The sequence below is a fragment of the Haemaphysalis longicornis genome, unplaced genomic scaffold, assembly GCF_048455015.1.
Source record: "Haemaphysalis longicornis isolate Haplotype H1 unplaced genomic scaffold, Haemaphysalis longicornis Haplotype H1 scaffold_7, whole genome shotgun sequence".
NCBI classification, from domain to species: Eukaryota; Metazoa; Arthropoda; class Arachnida; order Ixodida; family Ixodidae; genus Haemaphysalis; species Haemaphysalis longicornis.
In genome coordinates, this window is record NW_027526422.1 from 172,656,314 (window position 1) to 172,675,152 (window position 18,839).

Below are 18,839 nucleotides of genomic sequence, written 5' to 3' on the forward strand. Positions count from 1 at the left end.
CACGAGCCGCCAAAATGTAAATGTTTATAACACAACAACTACTGAAGATATCTTGCCGAAACTTTGTATTTGCCTCTTTGAGGCCACTCTTAATAAGCATGCCAAATTTCATTACTCTAAGTTGAAAAACAAAAAAGTTTGCGCCCATCCCCACGTCCCCCTTCAACGTGCGCCGAAATCTCGTACATACAGATGTTCTTGCTTTTTGCCTCCATTGCTTTTTGCCTCTTGCTTTTCGAAAGGCCGTTGCGGCTGGGAATCGAACCCGCGACCTTGTTGTGCTCCGCAGCGCAACGCCTTAGCCACTCAGCCAGCGCGGTGGGTTAAGAAAGGCGTATTCCAAGACTGAATGATCCTTTTTTTGCCCGCACAAAGTGAAGAAAACTTGACAAAAGCGGAGATTTTTTCTTGATGCTTTGAGACGTGCTTTTTTAAAATCGAGTGTCATCAGCACACCATAAAACCATGAGCGCAGTGACCTTACCTATGTGGGAAGCAGCTTCAGCAGGTTATCTATTCGGCCACCAGACCATTGCCCGGCACAGCACAGCTCAGGGCCACAGCACAGATGTGAGTAGTGGCACCCTGCCACATGCTGCACACAGAAACCCCACAAGTCAGCAAACACATAGCACATGTAGGATCGCAGAGGCCAGCAGCAAGATAAAACTCGGCACCCAACCCTCAAGAAAACGCTGTGCCACAATTGTAAGATTTTAACATACGGATGAACAATTTTGGAGTAAATATCTAATTCTGTGGCCTTTTATTTCTTTTTTTTGCAGGGTATAAAAGTGGGCAGCTGGTTTGGCGAAATAAATGACCACATCGTAATTCCAATGTCCAACAATCCAAGCTTGTGGTTGACATCATCATCATCATCATCACCAGCCTGTCTACGCCCACTGCAGGGCAAAGGCCTCTCCCATTAATCTCCAATTACCTCCGTCCTGTGCCAACTGTGACCAATTTATCCCCGCAAACTTCTTGATCTCATCTGCCCATCTAACTTTCTGCCGCCCCCTGCAGCGCTTGCCTTCTCTAGGGATCCACTCTGTTACCCTTAATGACCAGCGGTTATCTTGCCTTCGCATTACATGCCCTGCCCAAGTCCATTTCTTCTTCTTAATTTCTACTAATATGTCTTTAACACCAGTTTGCTGCCTGACCTACTCCGCTCTCTTCTTGTCCCTTAATGTTACACCTATCATTTTCCGCTCCATTGCCCGCTGAGTCGTTCTCAATTTAAGTTGAACCCTCTTAGTGAGCCTCCAAGTTTCTGCCCCGTAGGTGAGTACCGGTAAGATGCAGCTGTCATACACTTTCTTCTTCAACGGCAATGGTAGGCTGCTATTCATTATCTGATAATGTCTGCCATATGCACCCCACCCCATTCTGATCCTTCTAATTATCTCTGCCTTATGGTTGGGATCTGGGGTCACAACTTGGCCTAAGTATATATATTCGCTTACCACTTCCACTGCCTCGCCATCTATCTCAAACTGCTCTGCTGTCCCGAGGTTATTGATCATTACTTTAGTTTTCTGCATATTAATTTTCAGGCCCACGGTTCTACTCGGTTCGCCCAGTGCGGAAAGCATGCTTTGCAATTCGTCCCCCGAGTTACTTAGCAAGGCAACGTCATCAGCAAATCTGAGGTTACTGAGGTATACTCCATTAACCCTTACTCCCACCTGTTTCCAATCCAACGTTCTGAATACTTCTTGTAAGCATGCTGTGAATAACATTGGAGAGATTGTGTCTCCTTGTCTGACACCCTTCCTTATAGGTATTTTACAGCTCTCCTTATGGAGGATGATAGTAGCTGTAGACCCATTATAGATATCCTCTAGTATTCTTACATAATGCTCATCTACCCCCTGGTTCCGTAATGCCTGAATGACTGCTAGGGTTTCGACCGAGTCAAATGCTTTCTCATAATCTATGAAGGCTATATATAGGGGTTGAGTATACTCAGCGCACTTCTCTATCACCTGATTGATCGTGTGAATATGGTCCATTGTTGAATAACCTTTATGGAACCCTGCTTGTTCTTTAGGTTGACTGAAATCTAAGGTTGCAGAGATTCGGTTAGCGATTACCTTGGTAAATACCTTGTAGACGACTGACAGTAAGCTGATTGGCCTGTAGTTTTTCAAGTTCTTCATGTCGCCTTTCTTATGGATTAGGATGATGTTCGCGTTCTTCCAAGATTCCGGTACCATTGCGGTCATTAGGCATTGCGTATACAGGTTTGCCAGTTTTTCAAGTACAATTCCTCCGCCATCCTTCAAGAGGTCTGCTGTTATCTGATCCTCACCAGGTGCTTTGCCCCCTTTCATTTCTTTCAAAGCCTTCCTTACTTCTTCGGTCGTTACTGGTGGGATGTCTATCTCCTCTGAACTACTGTCTCGTTCGGCATTATCCTGTATGTCCCGGCTACTGTACAGATCCCTATAGAACTCCTCGGCCACTGTGACTATTTTATCCCTATTTGTGATGACATCAGGTTTCGTAACAAACATCAAAGGCCAACTGCACTCAAATATCACCTCAGCCAAATTTATTTTGAAGCCCCATGAAATGCCTTGCTAATCAGTCAGAAGCGCTTGAAATAGCTCCACGGCCCACGATGTTGCACCTTCCGGCGGATCGCGCAAACAGCCATGAAGCGAAAGTGCAATACCAACCGGCCGGCTGCTCCGTCCTCCGGCCAGCCACGCAGCAGGAGAACCAGTCTAGCTCTGCTGTGAGCACTCCCCCATACGCTGCCGCATGTGCGCAAAGCTTGCGCGCAGGTTTGCTCCCGAGCTGCTGACCGTCCGGCTGCTCGCTAGCCAGTTCCAACATCCCTTCAGCTTGGCTGTAACAGCCACTCTTCTCAATTTCGGTTTCACAATCTCAGATTTTTTGCTGATCGCTTGCAGTGCGCCTGCGCGAATTTCAGCTTTCATATTTTGAACCTCACAATCTTCTTAAGGAGAATTTACGGAAACAGGTCTTTAAGAGGACAAAATTTTCAGTGCTGTTGGGCTTTAAAGGAGCCATGAAGACAAAATACACGTTGGTTTTTTTAGAAAGACTGCTTAGTCCCGATAACAAGGATACCAATATCATCGCAATCTTCGAAAAAATAACAGAGATATGAAAGAAAACGTGTGAAGCAGCCGCGACCCCGTAGCCGATTTCCCGCAACTTTTCTATCACGTCACAGAACCTTGTTTGTGCAATTGGCGGCCGCCTAACTGACCTGTCGCGACGACACATGAGTGGACGTCTGTAATGGGGCCTCTAGTTCCATTTGACCGCATCACTCGAATGCTAACGTGCAGTTAACGCATTGAAAATTATGTTTTATTGTTGGCCCGTATGACATCATTCTTGCTCATAACACGTCACTGTGGCGCAAAATTTGAAAGTTTTTAATTACTTCTTGCTTTATTCTCGTTAAAAAACATCTTTTGTGGCTGTAATGGAGCTGAGTGAGATACTGAATCCTAGTTCTTTCAAATCAAACGAAGTTGTATTTTCTCTTCATGGCTCCATTAACTCTTTCGCTACCGCCGGAAAATTGACTAATTTTAGGGGTCCAAGAAAACATTTTTTTTCCTGCTAAAAAATTGGTTAGCCACTAATTGTAGGAGAACAAAATGCAGATTATTTAACGGCATTTCCAATATTACCAGTTTTTTTAAAGGTTTTTATATATCATAGTTGTAAAAAAAATATAAAAACCAAAATTTTTGTCAGGTTGTCGAAAAAAATGATAAAAAAGGAGTTGTGTATATCAAACCACCGGTAGTAGAAAAAAATTAGAATATACATTTTGCAGGAAAACATTTCAAAAACACGCCCTAGAAAAAATGTCGACTTGCACGGAACAGTTTGTCAGATATAAGAAAAAAATGTTAGCAATGCACGGTGCTCGTGTCATGCAGTGAAGCCCAACCTCCAATTCAAAATGTGCAATTCCGGGTGGTCTCCTGGAATAAATCTGGCGGTTTGTCATTATCAGAGGCACCAATTTGCCCCCACATAACGTAAAAACATCTTGTCAATGGCTGACTTTGCGTTAGAGCGAGCACAATATTTGGGACAAGCACGCGATGCGGAAAAAAACATGCATGAAGTTGAAAACGGAACGCCGTGGCAGACACATGTTGTCGTTCACGGTCAGTTATCTCTCAAAACTTAGCTTAGCATTATTATCATCTTCTTACTCGCAATTGTAGCCTTGCTGGCAAAAATGAGGTACGATGAGCTAGCATAGTGCCCTGCGATCTTTGGCCGAGTAGCAGTTGGCGCTGAAAAAGATCAGCACAACGAGCCTCTTCTATTGCAGCGCCACCTAACATTTTTCAAATGAAACAGTACAAAAAGTTATCAGAGACTCCGCCCGAATAGACAGTTCAACTAAGCAGCAACATTAGACACCCAGATGTACCCTCGCATGGCAACGAAACTGGAAGGCGAACAGCTGGCAGTGTAAGGCCGGTTTGAAGCGCTGTCCTCGGCGGAACAGATATCTGGCGACTGGGTGTGACCGTCTGATTTGCATCTGAAGTTCTTATCGCAGAAATCGGGAACGCCGTGCTTTGTTCGAGGATCAGTCGCGGACGCTTCAGGCGCCATGGCAGGTAGCCTTGAAGTTGGGTAACTGCGTAATAGCACTAAATATGAATTTCGCGATGCAGAAACAAAACCGAAACTGCTGTAAACTGTTTGCGAATGGTCCTGGGGTAAGTAGAACTACCACAGTACTTAGAACAATGTGCGCAAAGGCAATAAAACTGCCTAAAATCATAAAGTAGCTTTGCAACCAGGCACTGCTTGACATTTTCAGCCGATTTCTGGGATTATTATTGTTAGAGCGCGAACCTGACGATTGAAAATTGTTTGCTAGTTCCCCATTCACGCCCTGATAGCAAAAAACAAGCGCTGGTGCCGAGTGATTACGAGTTGCACGCATTCTTCGTTGGTAGCCGTGACGCGCGATGACCACGCCCCTTTTCCACACCCAGGTGATTCAAAAGCGTGTCAAAAATCACGTTTCCGTCGCAAAAATGAAAACAAAACTGATTTTGAAAGGCCATTTTCTGATCTAACTCCGAACAGCTTTACTTGTGCGAGAAACGCCTGGAACGCTATGAAAAGGCGCTCCCAAAAGTATCGATCAAATTGATCGATTTTGATAGGCGCGGTAGCGAAAGAGTTAAGGACAAGATGAAGGTGCCACAGGTAGGAATATTCGATATTAAAGGGGCCATGAAAGCAAAATACAACTTAGTTCAATCTGAAAGCACAAGGCAGCCAAGGCAGCCGAAAGAACAAGGCAGCAAGGCAACTCCATTGCAGCCACAAAAGACGGTTTCTTAACCGAAAAAATGCAAGATGTATTCAAGAAACTTCAAATTTCACGCTACCGATCGTTTTATGGGCAGGATTGACGTCATATGGGCCAGCACTACAGAGAGTTATTAGTGTGTTAACTGCACGTTAGCATTCAAGCAATGTGATCAAATGGAGCTAAAGGCCCCACAATTGTCAAGCCATGCATCTTAGCAGTGGTCAAGGTTGGCAGCCACTAATTGCACCAAGATTGTGACGTCAAAGAAAAGTTGCCGGACATGGCAAGGGAGTCGCCACTGCTTCACACGTTTTCCTTAATATCTCGGTTATTTGTTTGAAGTTCGGGGTAAATTTGTATCATTGTTATCGAGACAAAGCAGTCCTTCTAATGACCCAAACTTGTATTTTGTCTTCGTGGCCACTTTACAAATGGGTTTCCCCTGTGGCCTGTTATGGTCATGCCATATCTTCACTGCAGCAATACCAGCCGCCATTATGCCAAATGCCAAATTTCGGGGTGCATTTCAAAGAAAACTGTGATGTCCAGCTTGAAGTAAACACGTGAGTTAAAAAGCTCGTGATACCCTCTAAAATAAAATAAACTGACTGTATAAAAATAAACCTAGTACATCCATCAGTGTAACCAGAAAAAAAAAAAAAAAAACGGAATTTCGGAATGGTTTCACTAAAACACCAGATTTCTCCCTCAATATCAGTTCGAAAAAGAGCACCCGATTTTTACACCCCCGATTTTGAAAAAATATATATAAAACCTGAAAAGAAACAACCCTAAATATAAAGCACATAATAAACCAAAGGGTAATGAGCAACCAAGCATTACCGATATATTGAGAAAACAACCAACATTGCCACCAACGCAGAAGAGTGCCTCGAACATTATAATTGTCAAAATATTGCTCCAGACCTGTAACCATACCGTCAAGATCGCAGGTTGAGAGATTTGCTAAAGGAGGCAGTCTCTGACTAGCAGCTTTCATCAAGAGCAATGTGTTCTTGCAGATTGCTCTCTTCCAAAGTTGTGTAATGACAGTAGGAAAAGGGTTCAGGTTCAAGTAGAACGACAAAAAGCGTGTGAAAGTCGCGTGGAGCCTACACTTTGTCTTCGAGATCTGGACCCCACTGCAAACGAAAGCTACATACGCCTCACATGCTACTTTCTTGATTCCCATTTCAAGTTGATGAGATACAATTTGAGCCACTGTCACCTCCAAGGCAAGCAAACAGAAGCTAGGAATCTGCTGCTCCTTGAAAGGCTGGTAACAGACTGGGAGACTACCATGGTCGTTTGTTTGGTGTCAGAGCTGCCAGTCCTCGATGTTAGTGGATTAATAGTCCTTGCTTTGCTCACACTTTGCACCTCGTCATTAAAGGGACCCTGCAACACTTTTGTCAACTTTTTTACTAAACCTGAATTATAGCTTTCAGAAAGTGCTTAACAAGCTAAAATAGAGGGTCGTAAAGAACCTGCTGCTTCCATGCAGCTTTTATTGTCGGCCATGCCATGTGCAAACGGGAAATAAAATTCCTTGAATCCCTAATCATATGAAAAAAATTAGTGCTCTCTGACCAAATGATAACATATAAATTTGCCAAAAAGGCTTTTTTTTCTCTCTTTCTCGGTCTTAGCATTGTTTGCCTGATTGAGGGACGTCACTCAAGCTATACTGCGGATATTGGCTGGCTTTCTTTCAATTGCACCAATAAAGACACACAATAGTCACGTTCAAGAAAACTGCAACAAAAGCAAATCAGACACTGGACGGCATGTCTGCTGGACGAGCAAATCACACAGTGCCGATCTGCACTGGCAATAACTACAGCTTTTGTCATGCTTCCAGGCATAAACAAAAGAGTGAGAGCATTTATTGGCAGTGTTAGAGGATCTTTTTAACGGTGCAAAGGAGATGACTTTAGGACTCTATTAAAAAGCTAGGGGAATTGTTGGGTGCATGATAATGGTCCCAAAGCTCAAGCTAGACGGAACTGTTGCCAAGACAAAACACACGTTACCTCTACAAGTTGAAGACTTCGGGACACGCTGAAACAGCGAGTGAACAATCGAAAGCTAGGAGGCAATGATAATAGACTTTCCATCTGAGGATGCCTCCACTGAGGGGTTTAAAGGTGCACATGGAAGGGGGTGGGCAGTAAACTTTAAAAAAATAAAAAACCCCAGGGGAAAAAAAAACTCGGTTGAACAACGTTTATTATGAAACGAGATTTCTCCATTTCCAATTCTTGTTGCTACAAAGATGCGTGTTTCTTCCCTCGAATTTTGGGCCACAGTTTTTAAACAACGGAGTTTTCACAAGCAAAAGATCAAATTTTGTCAAATTCTACAACCAGAAAGTTCAAGTAATTCAAGTAAAAATATGTATTTCTTATGTAAAAATGTCAATATTTGTAGAGGCACAACATATCGGGTTTAAAAAAAACACCTTGGCCCTCCATGGTGTCGAATATTGAAACAGCAAGGTGTTTTGAAGTTCACAGAGACAATTGGACATCTAGAGTGTCCATTTTCTGAACTGCAGTGTCAATAGTCATTTCGTTACCTTCATAGTCATCATAGTTCTGGTATACTCTTGAGCCACAATGAGTGGTGCTTCACGGGAAAGTAAAGTGCTATCCCTACAATTCAAAGCATAGATGATATAAAGTAGGACACATGGTGAGGAATGAGTGCCTGACAGGTATAAGATATCGCTGAGCACATTTTCAACCATTCTGAAGAAGAAAAACAGCATTTGTGCCATCAGCGTCAGCAGTTGGAGTATGGCAATAAAAAAAGGGTAACACCAGCTATGTACGTCAATTTTGAAAAGGCTGGTTCACCATGGTTTACAAAAATCCATGCCAAAACTGTGCCTCTGAGCAATGCACTGCTCCGACAAAGAGTCCTGGACACCGCAAATATGCTCGGGTGCAGCACCTTCAAAGGTAACAGAAGTTGGCTGTAAGGATAAAGAATGCCACAGTATCGCTGGCAAACAATCTATGGGAAATGTGCAATAGCGAACGCAACTAGAGCCACATATTCCCTTCCTGAACACTTTCGAAACTTCGCACTGTATGATCATGCAGACATTTGCAATGCTAATGAGACAGCCTTGTTTTATTCTTTTCTGGCTAAGAGGACCCCGGACGTCAAAAACGAACATTTCATGGTGAAAACCAATGGCTGAAAACATAGCAAGCAATAGCCGACTCTATTGCTGTGTGTCAGTATGGGTGGCAGTGACAAACGAAAGCCACTAATAATTGGAGTGAGTACCCCTAATAGCGTGAACACCGTTTTAACGAGCCATGCCAGGAACCAGGTGCCACCACATTTAAGACAAAGCAAACCGTTGAAATTCCAACAGTGTCTCATTAGGCGAGTGGCAAGCAGATTTTCAGCATTGAGTAACAACAGCGCACGGTAGCTTTCTCCTTGGGTGTCGAATCGTGCACCTGCAAGTAAGCATCAACTTTTTCCCGAGTGTTCGTGCTCTACGCTTTATAGAATTGCCTCTTTGTGTTCATATCAGTGTCGCAACACCTTTAGCTGGCCCTTTTGAGACTTTGCATCTATTTTCCATGCCTTGCACGGTCAGACATGAAAACTAGTGCTAAAACAAAAACAAATACTTTATTTATGAAACTTGAATTCAGGCGGTGGCTACGTTAACGCGCGCGACATCACAGAAGAGGCTCGGAGATTGCCATGCCTGATTGGGCAACGTTTGTGCCCACGTCCCTAGCTGTTTTTCTCCGCTTGCCACTTTGGGGGAGCAAGGGCAGCATGCCACGAAGTTAGAGTGTGTCTCGTAGCCATTTCGGCACAGAGGCTGAGGGGCCACGTGTTTCAGGGGTAGGTGAAGATGCTGCGGCAAGTCCCCGCCCTCCAAATTCTTGCAAGAACGGGGCGATTCGAAAAACTGTGCCGAAGTGAACGGCGTGGTGACATTAGAAAGGGGAGCAAGGAATCATGGTGATTGGACAAGCGGACAAAATACGACGTTCGTTTGTGAGGGCTGTGGTGCTGCGAAAGCAGTGAACTTCGGCCCTTGAAGATTCCTTTGAGGAGAAGACAGTGCGCGGTGCAAAGTTTACCCAAGCAGCGTCGCTAATCAACGGTGCCCCACTGCAGACAACCAGCAGCCTGATGCGTCCCACAGGGAGAACCTTGGCCACTGAAGCTAAGCCCTCCTCCCCTTCTCTAGGCTCTAATCGTCCTCCCTATTGCCGCACTTTCTTGTGTGATGAACTGCACGGACTTGTATACCCACCTTTTTTGGTGCCCCATGTTCTGTGTGTTTCTAATGAGCCCTCGTTAGCGATTGGGGGAAGCCCCGAACCCCGCATACTGTACACTTTACTCCCGTCTTTCTTTTACTGTTGCCTAGTGCCTGGGCTCGGATCAGCGAGCTTCACTTTACTTTGCCTTCAATACATTCTGTGCCAGTCTGTTGCGCATTTCCTACGTGTGCTGTTAAGTAAATGTGTTTGGTTGTGTAACGGGCATCCTGAGTCTCCATCTATGCATGCCTCATGCCAGTGGCTGATCATGCGTAGACATACTGCCGGTTAGCAAAGTTCGAACCACATCTTCTGATCAGCAAGCGGTCTTCAATTACAATCTTTAGTTGCATTATTTAGAGTTTTCCTCTTTAATCGGCCACTACTCCAGCGTAAATTAAGGCATCTTTTTTTTCGTTCTCTGATGAGCTAAACAAATTTCAGATGATAAAGATAAAAAATCACAGAAGGGTAGAATTAGTGCCATGATTAAGGGGCTTGAGAGCAGCACAACCTGGTGTCCCTTTATGCATGCCATACGTGGACCCATGCAGCCAAATCACATTCTCTTCTTGGCCAGCACACATACTGCTGCATCAAAACCCCAATTCCCATGCAAAATGACCGAAATAAATGCCTTTGGACCGAGACACACCACCATGATCATAAATCAACAGCTTCACTCACGAGTGCACTTACACACCCCCCATTCACCACTCATGAGTGAGTGGTCAGTGAGCCTTGTATCGTTTTGGACTGGAGAGTGTGAGTGCGAGCCCCACGCGCAGTGCGCCCCACTCCCCACCCGTGAGTGCGAGAGCAACTCTCAGGGAGCCCCGCTCACCACTCGCAAGTGCGAGTGCCACTCCTAAAACTAATTGCGAAAAAAATGAGACACAGACGAAGTGAGAGCGGACACACATGGCGCATCTGTGTTCTTACTCACTTCGTCCGTGGCTCTCCTTTTTTTCGGCAATTATTTTTATTAATGGACTAACAAAATTCCCAGGACGCTACCGTTATTGAATGCCACTCGCCACAAGTACTGCTCACTACTCCTGAGTGCACTCGCGCTACTAGCGTCATTTTCAGGACTTAGGACGGGGAGCGCCACTACTGCGCTTGTACTCGCTGTTGGCTATTCGTCGCAGGAACCGCTCGCTGCGATGGTTCTGAATGGCGGGATTGATTTTATCTTCGGAAATATGTCATCACTGAGCTCCTACAATGGGGCATCCTAGAATTAATTCTATGGTGCCGTGCTGATTTAGAACAAGGTTTGCATTGCTTTCTGATACCGTAATGCACTCATACTGTTCGGTTTCATGACTCATGGAGGGTATGCTGCACACACTCGCGTGCTAGTAGAGACGAGTGGTGAGCACGAGCGTGAGTGAGTTCGAGTGGTGACGGCGACTGGCGAGCGTGAGTGAGTGGGAGTGGTGACGGCAAGTCGTGAACGTGAGCGCAAGTGGGTGCAAGTGGAAGAGCGCGCATAGTGAGTGTGAATGTGACTAAGTGTGAGTGGTAAGGGCGACTGTTGAGCGTGATTTTGAATGAGTGCGCGAGGAAAAATTAATTTTTCTGTGTGAGTGTGATTGAGTGGCACCCAGTTTTGCCAAGGTATGACCATGATGCGTAATAACGCCACGTGTTGCTAACCAACAGGCCTAGAAAAATCTTCGCTCATCTGCAGGGTGAATTTTCATTTCATCGCTTTCAACCCTGCTTGCCTTTGCTTCACATTAACACCAAAAGATGCCAACACTGCCATTACTGGTTGCAGCTGCAGCCTGCACCCAGGTGCAGCTGATAAGGCCAGCAGCATGGCCGCTCCACAACCCTAGGCATTGGCTGCACTAGCAGGCATGTACTGGTCATCACACACACTCCCTCAGTGTACAGCAATGCGGCTTGAGGCGCGGTCACACTAGCCCGACTGTGTGACGATTCGGTCAGCGAGCTGTCGGCGGCCATGTCACACTGCACTGACATCTGCCATTGGCCAACCATCTGTGTCGTCGAGAAATCGGTGGGGCATCAGTGTCTGCGCATTTCCGTTTGTACTCGCTTGTAACACCACGCCGACGACACCCTGCCCGCCGCCTCGCCTCTCTGCCGGGGATCTTCCTCTTTCTAGTCAAACTTGATTGATTGTAGGCCGACGCAACGCAGGTGATGAGGCGTGCCATGGTGGGGGGCTCCAAATTAACTTTGACCACCTGGGGATCTTTAATGTGCGCCGAAATCTCGTACACACGGCCGTTTTTGCTTTTCGCCTCCATTCTAGTCAAACTTGGAGTATCATGTGGCTGCTCCGCGATTCAACCCGTTCGTGCATGCTCACGTGTGTACTGCTTGTACTGTGTGTTCCACAGCTTGTTCGATCACGGACATGGAAGAAAAAAAGAGCAGTGTTTGCTGCTACCGCAGCATAAATATCGGACGTTTTGGATAAACCGGCGAAGAGGCCTCTGTAGCACGTAGAATGAGCACGTGAATTAGTGCATACGTCATCAGAAATTTAACCTCCTGTAGTAGGGAAGGCCTTGCATGGCATCGCATTTTCGAGAAACACATTGCAAAAAAAGTAAAATTGATTGCCGTGGCTGTAAGACACCACTCGCTGTTTCGAAGGAAATTTTTCATAACAAAGGTAATTGCTTCTCAAAGTCTCACAAAAAATGATTTGCGAATAGGATACACAAACCATGCAACTTAAGAAACCGCTCAAAAAAAAAAAAAAAAAGAAAGACCTTGCCAAGAACTGAACCCACCAGGTTTATGGAGTGCACGCGACGACTGCGACCACTGCGCCCCCACAGAAATCGAAGCTCTTTTGGAAATAACCCGTGTACTAGATGGAGGCCCACCCTTTGTGTCATACATCAGTGTTTACTACCTAGTTTACAGAGCTCCTGGCTGGCAAACTGAAATTGTTTCAACAACGCTCGCACAGTAACGTTCCCTGAAGCCCCCACAATAGCTGATCGCCATCAACTCCGCTGCTTCGGGAAAAAAAGCGATTGCAACTGTGTGCTTGACGGCGACTGCAATTTCACACTGCGGGAATAGGGCTTGCCGTACTTTGCTTTTACGCTTTACGCTAAAAAACTCCTCCGATAGCCGATTCCTTATTACCCAAATTACCTTCTGTAACTCTTCTCCTGCACGTAACTGACCTTATAGTTTCTAAAAATGTGCCGGTCACACACACACATGCAGTTTGCAGCTGTGGGGTAGCACGTCGTTGAAGCGAACGGCCAAAGCGTCGTAAAGGCAAAATACCGATCGCATTTTCTCTAGAGCCGAGTTGTGTGGGATTCATGAACCTTACTAAGTTTATTACATTTTAGAAACTACCAAAATAGAGCCACATTCATTCAGCATGAATGCTGTCACGGCACAGTTTTCACTTCTCAATCGATTCCTGACAACACATCAACCAACCAGTTGGCCAACCGGTTTTGTCAGTTTCTTTAGAAAGCAAGCCCCTCACTCTACGTGGACTTTCCATTGGACGACGCGATTGTGCCACCGTCAGCATAGTGTGACAACATGGTCTGGCAACTCAGCAGTTGGCCGACGAGTCGGCGGCACCGCCATGTCATTTTCATGTGACCACACCTTTAGTGGTTCATCGCTTAATACTTACCAAAAAACACCCTTTGCACGAGGCCCAAATCTGCAGTGGCACGTCCGGACGGCCCCTTGCACCACCAGGCAACTTCAACGATGCACGAGCTGTGCACACCCGGCATGCCTGCATGTGGAATTATTTTTGTTACATCAGTGCCACGACAAGGTGCGCCTCAAATCAGAAAGGTCCGGTACGTTTATTGTAACGCTTCTGCAACAAACATAATCAAAACTGCACAGAAAAAGAGCATTTACAGAGCAGGCCACAAAAATGTATCCAGTAGTGTCATTGTCAGCTAAGTTGAAGCAGGGGCTTCAAAGGCCGGGCTACCATGAATTTCAATCTTTTGCAACATAATTTTAGACGCCCCCTTACCACACTTCTGCAACGCAGAGGCTTTGTAGCAAAAGGGAAAATAAGCAGTGGGATACTACTCTTTTCCAGAGGGCACCATCTCATCCGTTTGTACCGTACAACTGTAAAAGCTGATTAAAACGAGTGGCTTACATGCCACAGCAGCAGGTTTTTAGACTAGTCCATGCTTTAAGACTACAACAAATGCCCATCCTGTTTCTCATCATAGTCCCGTCTTTTACGCAGTTTTTTTCATCTTAATATGTGTGCCAATACTTTATGCAAACACATCACCTCAGTAGTGCTCTATTTGTGATGGCAGCCACTGCTGAGCAATGAATAACAAGTGCTGCCAACGCACACCATGTTATGTGCCAGGAAGAAGCAGCAATGTTTCCCCGAGTCTAGTCATGTTCTACACAGCACCCCTTATGTAACCTATGAGACAAGGGCCAAACTGGAAAATGAAGCCCACCACTTGTGGCTGGCCAATAGTTTTATTAGACCCCGTCTACACTAGGGCCCGAATGTCATTTGAAGCAAATGCCATTTGACTCAAATGGGGTGCTTCGAATGCCATTCACAATCCGCTGTGCTACACTACAATTTTGATGGCATTTGAAAGCTTTCCCAATTACTCGCCGTGCTGTAGTGGCGCTGCTGTCGCCAAGTTCTGTCTTCGTACAATACAACAATCAAATTTAGCAGCAGTCTAAGGCAGTAAAATGATGTCAAATTAGACGAGACACTAGTTCTGACTCTAATGTGGTGTCTGCGTAATTTTTTTTTTCTTGCAACTGACCCACTGGTTTGCAGAGTATGAAAATTAAACATGTTGATTTCATATTTTGAGTAAGTGAACAGTGAACAAAGTTCCACACACAAAAATATTTTGTTTGTTTTACGTACGGAAGTTTTATATTTTTTATTGCCGATTGAAGACCCTGTGTGCGAGAGTGCTAGAAATGGCATTTGAGATCCCAAAAGTCTATCTCGGTGCTCATTTGGCTCGAATGTCATTTCTAAACCTAGCGTAGCAGCACAACTTGGCATTTGAGTCAAATGACATTTCGACGCTAGTGTAGCAGGGGTATTAAATATTTTAAGTTTTATAGCTGGCCAACGTGTAGCCAATAAATTTCAACCAGACCTGATACTCGCCAGCTCATTGATGCTGTTCAATTCAAGCCACACCTGCACTCAGCATGGCAGGTCGTGTCCACAGGACCTGCACAAAGAAGTTTTGTGCACACTGGTTGATCAGTTGTGCACACTTGACATCTATCATAGTAACTCGGACGTATTAACCTGCTGTCACAAAACTAAGTCATGAATTTTCTACGGAGAGCGTTGGAAAGAACTCACAAGTACTACGCACAATTGTAATGCAAGATTTGCTACGCGAGTTAAAAACTTCAGCATGAAGTAAACAAAGAACGTTTGCCTAGTACTGAATAGTCATGTGCTCACTCAACAAACCGCTGTCAGTGTAATACAACGGGCGTCTTTTTTAATTACCGCGTTCGTCTGAAGTACCGCATTTATGTCGTAAAAACTTAGGTAGACTTCAGAGCCTATCAACAACTAGACACCTGCCTCTTCCTGGAACATTATTGGTTTGTGCTGGCCGAATTTAATTCGGTATGTCCGCGCGGGATTTGGTTGTTCCTTTTCCAAAGGAATATCAGTGCCAGCTGCCCACACGTTTGACTGCAGCACTGTTGCTTGATAGTGGGGACATAAAATTCTCCCGAATGACGGGAAAATTTCAAAAATCAAGCTATAAAAACAAGTGTCTAGCGAGGCAATAGGTCGATCCGGAGTTATGAGCTTTCCGGATAGATAGGCCCTCCAAAGGATGTTTAACGCTTCGCAAGTCAAATACAGGTATAGCTGCCACTTAATTGTGCTTAATTGTTCTAAGATGATGCTCAATTGTTCTCACGAGGGAATGTCCGTTGCACAGTCGTCGCTGCCGCCAAAAGCATGTCTCCGCCGCCGCACCGGAACGCATTGTTCCCTCTTCACAAGCAATGCCGAGTTCGAACCGCACACAACCGCTTGCGATGAAGTGTCCTACGCCTTCCCAGCGGAATTCGAAAGGGTGACACTAATGACAAAACTTGAAAACAAGCGAGAAACAACAACGGACAAGGCAGCATGGCTCTGGTGACTTTCTTTGTTACTGGCGCAGCGGCGGCGCTAGCGGCTATGCATAAAGAACTCCGTGAGGATATTTTGACGTCTACACTGAAACCGAAAGTGTTTTCTTGTAGAGTCATCCACTGGCTTAGCTGGAGCATCTCATTTAACTTTAGCATAGAATACACCTAAAGTTCCTGACAAAACTGTTCAAACGAATATTTAGGACTTATGAGCCCCCTTAAATTAGAAAGAAATGCGGCAGTTGTGACTAAATTACCTTGCACCTAAGCAGGAGGAGACGATAAGCGAGTAAAGCGTTGGTTGTGGACGACTGTGCCATGTCTATTTGGTAATACAGTCGAACACGGATATATCGAACTCCAAAGGGATCGCGAAATAGTTCGATATATGAAAAATTCGATATAAAAAATATGGGCTCTGAGACGTCACCTGTGGCGGACGGCCACTTACCGATCGGTGCATTCAAGAATGACAAGTAATTCCGCACTAACGACGCAACAGGATGCTTTATTTGCGTGAAAAGAAATCGCTGATCTTGGCCTGCTTCTTCGTCCTGTACATGGAATTAAAGACGCGGGTCTCGATATTCTCGAGGCTATCCAGGTGTGACAGCCCAGTTCCTCCCATGACGCTGCAACTACGTAGAATCAAGCTGAACGCAGCCGCCAGTTCACCGGCGGAGTACGATCGTGTAGCCGCATCCTCGTCCGGACGATCTTCGCCACTCAAGCTACCAGCCTGGGTTCCTGCAAGCGCAGCTACGATATCCTCGTCACCGACGCTCGCAACAGCCTAAACATTGCTGTCAGCGTTCACGAAGTCGCCAGCAGACAGTCCGGCTAGAACAGCAGCCGGGAAAAGGGACGACAGCTCGCGAAACGTGTCGTCCATGCCCCATTCGTCGTTGTCGCCGTCTTCGCAAGCTTCCGTGTTCGGCCGTCACGAAGCCTGCCTTCGGGAAGCAGTTGGCCACGCTCTGCTTTACGCTGTTGCAGGCACCCGTCATCATGTGTATGGCCCCCAGCTGGTCAACTTTAAGCTCGGTGCCCACACGGAGGTTCATGAAAAGCCTATCGAGGAGTCGCCTCCTGTACCCAACCTTTAACGACTTAGTCGAGCGGTCGAGTGGCTGCAGCCTGGCTGTTGTGTTCGGAGGCAGAAACTTGAGCTCGATGTTGTCGAGCTCGCAGGTGGTTTGGTTGGCCGAGCAGTTATCCAAGAGAAGGCAAGCGTGACGCTCCGACGCCGTGGCTTCTGTCCCTGTTGGGTTTCGGCGAAGGCACTAAGCGACCGCGGAAATCGGGGGTGCAGCGCCGCCGAAGGTATTCGATATACTAAATGTCGGGAAAAATATCGTTCGATATAAACGTACGAATTCCTATACTTTTACATAGAATTTTCAAGGGGATAATTCACGAGTTCGATATAGACAATAATTCGATATACCCGTGTTCGATATATCCGTGTTCGACTGTAGGTCTTGTTTCCTTTACCTTGTGGTAGTTTTCAATCGGAAAACAGATTTATTATTCATCGGCTAGCTTTAAATTATTTATAGACATATGTGTATAGGTTGCGCTCGAGTTGAAGTCATATTTCGGCCACATGGTTTCAACTCTAGCAACAACCCACATCACGTCCCGAGGTTCCAATCACTCTTCTACGCCTATTTCTCAAATATGTTTAGAGCACAAGACTCTGCCCGTCATCCATGATGCCCTAAGTCCACCCTGAGCGGCTGCTTCTACACCAATTATATAATCAATGTGGGTAGCCCTCACCCACGGCACCACAAGCGCTCAATTCGTTTGTTATCCCACGTACAATCCTCTCGTGAAACGACCTTCTAGATATTAATTCTGTGACAAGGTTGGTCCCTGATTAGCCTAGAAGCATTTTGCGAAGGACAGTTTGACATCCACCTCATGCAGTCATACGGCTACAAAGGAAAGCTGTACAGCTTTCTCAGAAACTTCGCAGTTGAAGAAAAATTCGCCCTGCTACAGCATTCGAACCTGGGACCACCACTTAACCGGAGCAACCGGTCCAGGATTCCAACCGGTGACCACCGCTTAACCGGAGCAGTCGCTCTGCCAACTGAGCTAACCAGGAGGCTAGCAGTTTCTAGCACGAGAGCGAATTGATATCAACAGCTCGAAGTGATGAACAGGTGTGAATCGACCAAATTTAGGGGAAATCCCCAAGGCGGAGTAAGTTTCTGCGAAGGTGGAGCAATTGTTTCCTTCTCAGAAACTTACTCCACCTTGGGGATTTCTCCTAAATCTGGTCGAGAAGCATTCCGTAATAATCTACAGAAGCTTGTTTTAATTTATTGAAACCAATGCTCATTTTCACGAGTGCCATCCGCTTTGTGATTGGCCTTTAGTGACTCCGTCTGCGAAAAATCAGCTATGTCGTCCGGTAGAGGATATGGGTGCCATTGTAAAAAATAAAAAATCATCATCATCATCACCAGCCTATCTACGCCCACTGCAGGGCAAATGCCTCTCCCATTAATTTCCTGTTATCCCGGTCCTGTGCTAAGGGCGACCAATTTATCCCCGCAAATTTCGGGATCATCTGCCCATCTCACTGCTGGCCTGCTCTAGGGATCCAAGCTGTTACCCTTAATGACCAACGGTTATCTTGGCTTCGCATTACATGCCCTGCCCACGTCCATTTATTCTTCTTAATTTCTACTGAATACCATTATGAAAAATACATACGAGTTAAACCCGCGTCGCCACTGTACGAGGCGAGTGCGTTACCAAATAAGCACGTTTCCAGCGGGGAAGCAAGAGTAGTGCGTGCGGTGCTGACATTATATAGCGTGACCGGTGAACGTAACGGTACGATGAGTAGAACAGGGGAACCCTCTGCCACGGGACACTCTGACTCTGGGCAGCTGCGGCGTGAAGTGCCGCCAGATCTGCCTGTCGAAGCAAATCGCGCCACAATACGGGGAGCGATCGCGAAGAAAGAGAAGCAAACGCGATGTGGCAGTGAACAAGCCTTTGGTATGTGTCGC

General features: G+C 45.8%; 1 long non-coding RNA gene across 1 annotated transcript; it reads right to left on the bottom strand.

The window, feature by feature from the left end:
- Positions 1–372: 372 nt before the first annotated feature.
- On the bottom strand, positions 373–15,830 carry LOC144145526 (uncharacterized). Its single transcript, XR_013317510.1, has 4 exons — positions 15,591–15,830; positions 14,796–14,873; positions 13,307–13,414; positions 373–595 (listed from the first exon to the last, which is right to left on the bottom strand). It is a non-coding gene; the product is annotated as an uncharacterized LOC144145526 (long non-coding RNA).
- Between the last annotated feature and the right edge of the window lie 3,009 nt (positions 15,831–18,839).